Here is a 6,733-nt window from a genome sequence, read left to right as displayed (position 1 = left end):
TTTAAAAGTGAAAAAAGTGGTCAAGATGTAAAATAAAAATAATAATTAAAACAATATACACACAGTTGTCTTTTACTTTATTATTATGGTTTATTAACATATACTTGACTATTGTTTTTCTCTTACTTATTCTATTCATTTCATATGTTGATGCAAGTGCGCCTGTTCTTTATATTTATTTATTTATTTATTGATTCTTATTGTGTTTGGTGGTCAACTCCGTCTTAAAGAACACTTTGGCTAAAAGAACACTTTGCTTGCTTCCCGAGGGGTGTTCTCTTAGCCAGATACTACTGTACAGTGAAAACCTCTTTAGTAAGAACTCACCATTACCAAAATAAATTCAGAATAATAGCTTTTTCAAATGTATATATTTAATTTCCTTTGAAAAAATTACAATAAACATTTTCTTTCGTATCTTGACTTTTCATAGGTTTTTGTGACTTCATAGACCTACCCGCAATGTATTAAAGTCATTTTCACTCCTGTAACTTAGTTTCATCCCTGCTGCGGGAGCTTCATTACGACTGTTCGTTTCAAAGTAGTTTCGTATGCAAATGTACAAATCTCATTATAATATTGAAGTTTCGCGCTTACCCTTAATGTATTACCATTTTTTCCTGATTTACATCACAGTCTTGCACCACGGCCCAGTAAATCCTAGCACTGGTCCCAATGAATTTATTTTGTTAGTTATTTCTTTCCATGTTTTTTTCTTAATGTTTTATGGCCCTGCAAAGTGTTAAATAATATTTCCTGATTTTCTTTTCCATTTCACTAACTAACAGGACAATTTTGTTTTTGTGGAAATGTGTTTTCCTTTTCATTTTGTCCAGTGCCATAGTTGCATCAAGTTCAAAGCCTGCAGAAGCCATAGTTCGATCCTATTATATTTGCCTACTACTTCTTTCTGTTCACTATAGCACTCATTTATCTTTGACAGAAGGAAGTTCTAAGTCTTGACTTTCAGCGTTGCAAATCTGTTTATAATGAGATGCAAATTCTGATCTCTCCTGTATAATTAGCAGTAATTTATGCTGTTCATAGACTTGTGGTGATATTATGGTACTTGTTCACGAAAAAGAGCTGCTTAGTAAATTGCAAGCAGAAATTCTACGAAGGACGGAGGCTACAAATTCGCAGTATTTACGAACACGTAAGTAATATTAGTACATTGAGCCCACCATGTATGGAAATAAGACTCCTATTGCATAACAGTTTAATCTATGTCAGGTTTTAATACAAGCTTGATTAGCAGCAGTGTATAAGAAACAAGCTCGAGTGTGTCTTATGTAACTCCTAGTAAAACCAGGAATGGATCAAACTGCTATGCAATATGAGTCTTATATCCCATCATACAAAAGAATAGTCATACCTTAACAGGAGTTTATTATGCTATCCACCCTCATTCATAAAACATATTAATACAGGTTTGGTTGACACAGCTCTGCATTCAGTTTTTGTTTTAATGTGTATACTGAATGCCGTCTTTCACAACCCTTTTCAACCGACATCTTCACCTGTTAGTCCCCAGTCACTTATGACCACCCTTAGTGTGTTCAGTTTGCCATTCCTAAACAAACTATGATACCTAATTTGCTTCTACCAATATTTTATGGACAACTAAGCCCTTATATACTACATGATAAGTCAGTTGCTTTGCATAACCCTGAATCGGGATGTGTCTACTGTACTGTATTTTTAAACAGCCACACCTTGTGTTACCATGGGACCAGTCATAGATGTCAGGACCTTACCTGATCAGACTAACAGCCCCTTCCAACAGCAACAGGTATCCACTAATACCAGTGTACCCTACAAAGTCACCAGTTGACTTTCTGCAACACTGTTAAGACTTGGAGATCTAAGAACCCCGGTTAGCTTCTGACTTGATTAGAATACAAAAAATGGTATGGCTGCAGGCCATTGATCCTAAAGAGCGAAACAAACATTTTGTTGTTAACATCGGGGCCTTTAGGTTCAACGGTAATGCAATTTCTTACTTTAACATCAGTGCTGGCTTTCTTTTCATGATGGTCCTAGACTCATACTGTCTACAGATACTGGTCTACAGATAATGGTCCATTTGTTACATTGGGAAAGTCATCAATATCACACTACTGGCAAACTCAAGACCTTTCAATGCTCAAACCTATGTGAATTAAGATAAAAGCATCATCACAAAATTTGGACCTGCCATTTGCCTGCTATCAATTACTTTTCAGTGTAATTATTTATTATTATTATTATTTATTTCTTAGCAGACGCCCTTATCCAGGGCGACTTACAATCGTAAGCAAAAACATTTCAAGCGTTACAATACAAGTAATACAATAAGAACAAGAAATACAATAACTTTTATTTTTAATTGCTATAATAGAAATGCACGCATACCAATTTCATGGCATGGCGATACTATATTATCTGTCTTGTGGTTATTCTTTTTCATTAGTACTGTAGTTCTAAAGTTTCTAGTAGGATATAATGCAAGTTCAGAGTCTCAATTGGTTTGGGTTTATTTTTAAGGTGAACATACTTGTTTCCTGTACCCATACCAGTACTGTTCTTTAATAATTACTGTGTTAAAATGACATCAGCCATGCTAAATCTGCTCTGGTCATGATGACATGCTTTCTTCCAAGTACAATCCAATAATGACCTACAGACTCTGATGACAGCTCTTACTGGTTAGATAACTCTTGCACTCAATCAATTTAGAGATTTGGCCTGATTACTGAGATTGCTGGTCCGTGATCACTTTAATAAAGGGTTGGTCACAGGAGAAGAAGATTCCCTTACCAATTTTGGACTAAAATAACCAGCAAGAATCAGAATTGAGTATTTCCAGAATAACTGCAATTCAGTATGGAAACTGAAGCTAGAAGTCTGTCTTCCCTCTTTGCATTTCTAAATAAGTTACATTTCCATATGGTGTTAGTTCAGAGGAAAAACTGTCAAGCCACACTGTGTCCGATACAGATGCATTTTTCAGAGCTGAAGTATATGAAATGCTTCCTTTTATATTTTTCTTTATGGAGTGCAAATTACATACTTCTGGTTCTATTTATATTGGCTGCCACTCAGACAATGTACAGACGGATGAAAATACCCAGCAATGTTAAAGCAGTCCGTCAGTCCCAGCGGCCATCTGTCAACAGCTTGACAGATATTTTGGTTTGTGTGGTTCATCCCCCACAACAAAATAATGGCAATTTAACTGTATACAATACAATAAAGTTTACAATAAAGTATCTGTTTTTATTCTCTACTCAGTCTTACAGTTCTAAAGGTACATTTCAGACATCACAATAACTGTTTGTCAATGCGATTTATTAAAGGCACATCTTTAAGAAATGCTTAGTTATATTGAAAATAGAATGACCACAAAGCATCTATGTTTTTATTAACTTGGAACACATTCACAATGATGAGTTCAACATGTTCCTGATGAAGTAAATGGCAAGCATGTCTCTGAGTATCACTGACATAACTACTGAATCACTCAGCAAAGACTGAAATGTCGTTTTTTTAACAGGGCTAAATCACGGATTTTCCATTCTGAAACTTCAGGGATGATTTGATTGACAATTTGATCTTATCGGAGAAAGGAGTTCAACCCTTTAGAGCAGGATCCGATTCCAGTTGTCTGAGTAATTAACCAACACTTTATATGTAAATCTCTATACTGTATCAAGTATGCCATTTTCCATACATTTACTGTCAGTGTTCCTTCCGAGAGGACTCCTGCCCAGTATGCCTTCCCCTCACCTTGCCAGATTACCCACTGACACCATCTACCTTCCACACCACTGGGAAGCTGTGATCGAATGTGCCAGTAGTCTGTATATATTGGCTGTCAGGACTGTGAAGAAAAATGTGTCACTGGCTTAAATCCAAGCCAATCAAGTTTGGCTTAACACTGTCTTTTCCAGGTCCAACTGGGCTGGAAGGAAACACACCAGCATACATTTCAAGGAGGACATCTTGAATAAATAAGTCATCCTGTCACTTTATTCATTGGAGAGACCCCAAAAGAGTTATCTGTTGAGAAGGGCTATTAGAAAGAAAACATGCTTCAAACTGTTGATTTCCTGAGTATTTCTCTTGTTCCTGAAAAGAGTCATTGAAATGTCACTGCACAGCTACAAATGCCTTTGTGTGTTCTTTTGTTTGCACTGTGTTAAATATTATTGTTCAACTACACTTTATATCAGGTATTTGATCAGCAGTCGCTCTATATTAGGGCAGCAGTGTGGAGTAGTGGTTAGGGCACTGGACTCTTGACCGGAGGGTTGTGGGTTCAATCCCCAGTGGAGGACACTGCTGTTGTACCCTTGAGCAAGGTACTTTACCTAGATTGCTTCAGTAAAAACCCAACTGTATAAATGGGCAATTGTATGTAAAAATAATGTGATAACTGTATAATGTGAAATAATGTATAATGTGATATCTTGTAACAATTGTAAGTCGCCCTGGATAAGGGCGTCTGCTAAGAAATGAATAATAATAATAATAATAATAATATATTAGTTAAAAGTATGGGCTCTCAGGGGGGTAACAGGATATCATTAGCGTTCTACAAAATATCACTGAGGGACTATAACTTGATACCTGACCACCACATCAATGTTTTATTGATATCGCTGTTTATATATATAATATATATTGTAGTGAACCTCAGTTCCCGCAGGCAGGCGCATCACACAGGGCGAGGCAATCCACACACAGGGCGAGGCAATCCACACACAGGCGGAGGGCGGGCACGAACCCGGGACCTCTCGCACTAAAGCATAGCGCCGATACCGCTGTACAAAAGAGCCAGCTCCCTTGCAAGGAGCTTATATCAGGCTTATGTCTTTGTGTGTGATTACATCACCTACCAGCCCTGCTGCTGCCTTCCCCCATGCACGCTACACTACATATAATATATATATATATATATATATATATATATATATATATATATATACACACACAGTATATACAAAGAGTGGTCATGTTGGCTTTAGTGAGTTCAAATCCTATAAAGTCAAGCCTGATCAATGAAAATCTAATGCAGGAATCAGTGCATGCATACACTTAATGTAATGATATTGAGAGACTCCAGACAATATAGAGAAAGGGAGAGTTAGAGCATCTGAGATGGTGTGAAGCACTTTTTTACTTTGAAGCTTTGAAGCTTCATGCCATCTAGATGGGGTTCTGGGTTTAATCAGCTAACTGTCCTTATGTTGTTTTATTCACCTAACCTGCAGTTTGGCCATTTCTCTTCAGGACACCACAGAACTCAAACCTTTGACAGTCTCCACGCAAGTTAATACAATTGACAAGAATAAGAAGCTCCTTCCCAGGTAGGCTTGTAAAATGGAGGCGCTCACTGTTTGTACTGTCTTTGCACTGTTGAGAAATAGAAAAGATTTCCATGAGGCCCAAAATGAAAAATGGAACCTCAGGCTCCAGCTTTTTCCTAATCCCTCCCAGGAAAAAAAAAAAAAAAAAAACATTAAACATACAAATGACTGTAGACCACAAAAGACATTTCAGTGGTGATTCAGAAACTTACAGAATTTATACCAGACCTTCTGAGACTCATACTTGTGGCATTGCATTGTAGATGGAGAAAGGCCTCAGTTACATACATCACTGATGTAAAACTGAAGTAAATGAATACAGCATGCTGCAATGTAATGTTATAGTAGGTTGCTGAAGTTGCTTCCAGCTAAGTGTCATTTTAGATCTTGTGTGCGCCTCCTCCTTGAAATAGAGCTTTGAAAAAGGCAACTCCACTTCTAATTAGAAGCCTGGCAGTGATTTCTTTTTAAAGCTATAAAGGGAAATCGCTCTAGTAATGACTCATCTAAAAGTAAAGAGGGTGGCATCCTTCACGCAAGAAACTGGAAATCCACCACTATTCAGGCAGTGATCTACACTAAAATGTCATCTGATTCAGTTTGACTCCTGTGATCATCACCCGTTTGGTGTGCAAGTTATGTCATTTTCTAGATTTTCTGAATAGCTTTTTAGATTTTGGTACTGTAAAGGGCACAAAATAAAAATGTTGATATAAGGAAACACTGTACTGTATAAAAAATAGATTTCAGACAGAATTTCAGAAAGCTTTTTGTCTGCGCTGTTGGTTCTTCAGTTTCAGAAACATCAACGTCAAATCACACCTGAAATGTGTTATATATATTCACATGAGTTACAGTGTAGTTACTCGGGTGTTACGTGATGCAAACTCCTGCAAAAATGTACCATCAATGAAACTCCATTTCTTGCAACATCTCACAAGATTGCAAATCCCAATCTGATCACAATAAGACAGTGTCTTGATTTTTTATTTAAGTGTTGATTGTATTTAATTAACTTTGCATTTTACTTTTGACTTCAATGGGCACACTTCGTACACACATCTGATGTTATCACATAAACTAAGATTAGTGGTTGTTTTTATAGAAGTTTTTCGAACCATTAATGTCAGAAATGAGCTGGAAATTGTTCTGGGGTTTGACCAGTTTTGACCAGGTTTCCTGTCTTGGTTGTAAGAGATCTTTGTACAGTGGCTTTCAAAAGTATTCACCCCCCCTTGGACGTTTCCACATTTTATTGTGTTACAACATGGAATCAAAATGGATTTAATTAGGAGTTTTTGCCACTGATCAACACAAAAAAAGTCCATAATGTCAAAGTGAAAAATAAAATTTACAAGTTGTTCTAAATAAATTACAAATGT

Source organism: Acipenser ruthenus, chromosome 4, assembly GCF_902713425.1.
Source record: "Acipenser ruthenus chromosome 4, fAciRut3.2 maternal haplotype, whole genome shotgun sequence".
NCBI classification, from domain to species: Eukaryota; Metazoa; Chordata; class Actinopteri; order Acipenseriformes; family Acipenseridae; genus Acipenser; species Acipenser ruthenus.
Note: the sequence above shows the minus strand (reverse complement) of the source record.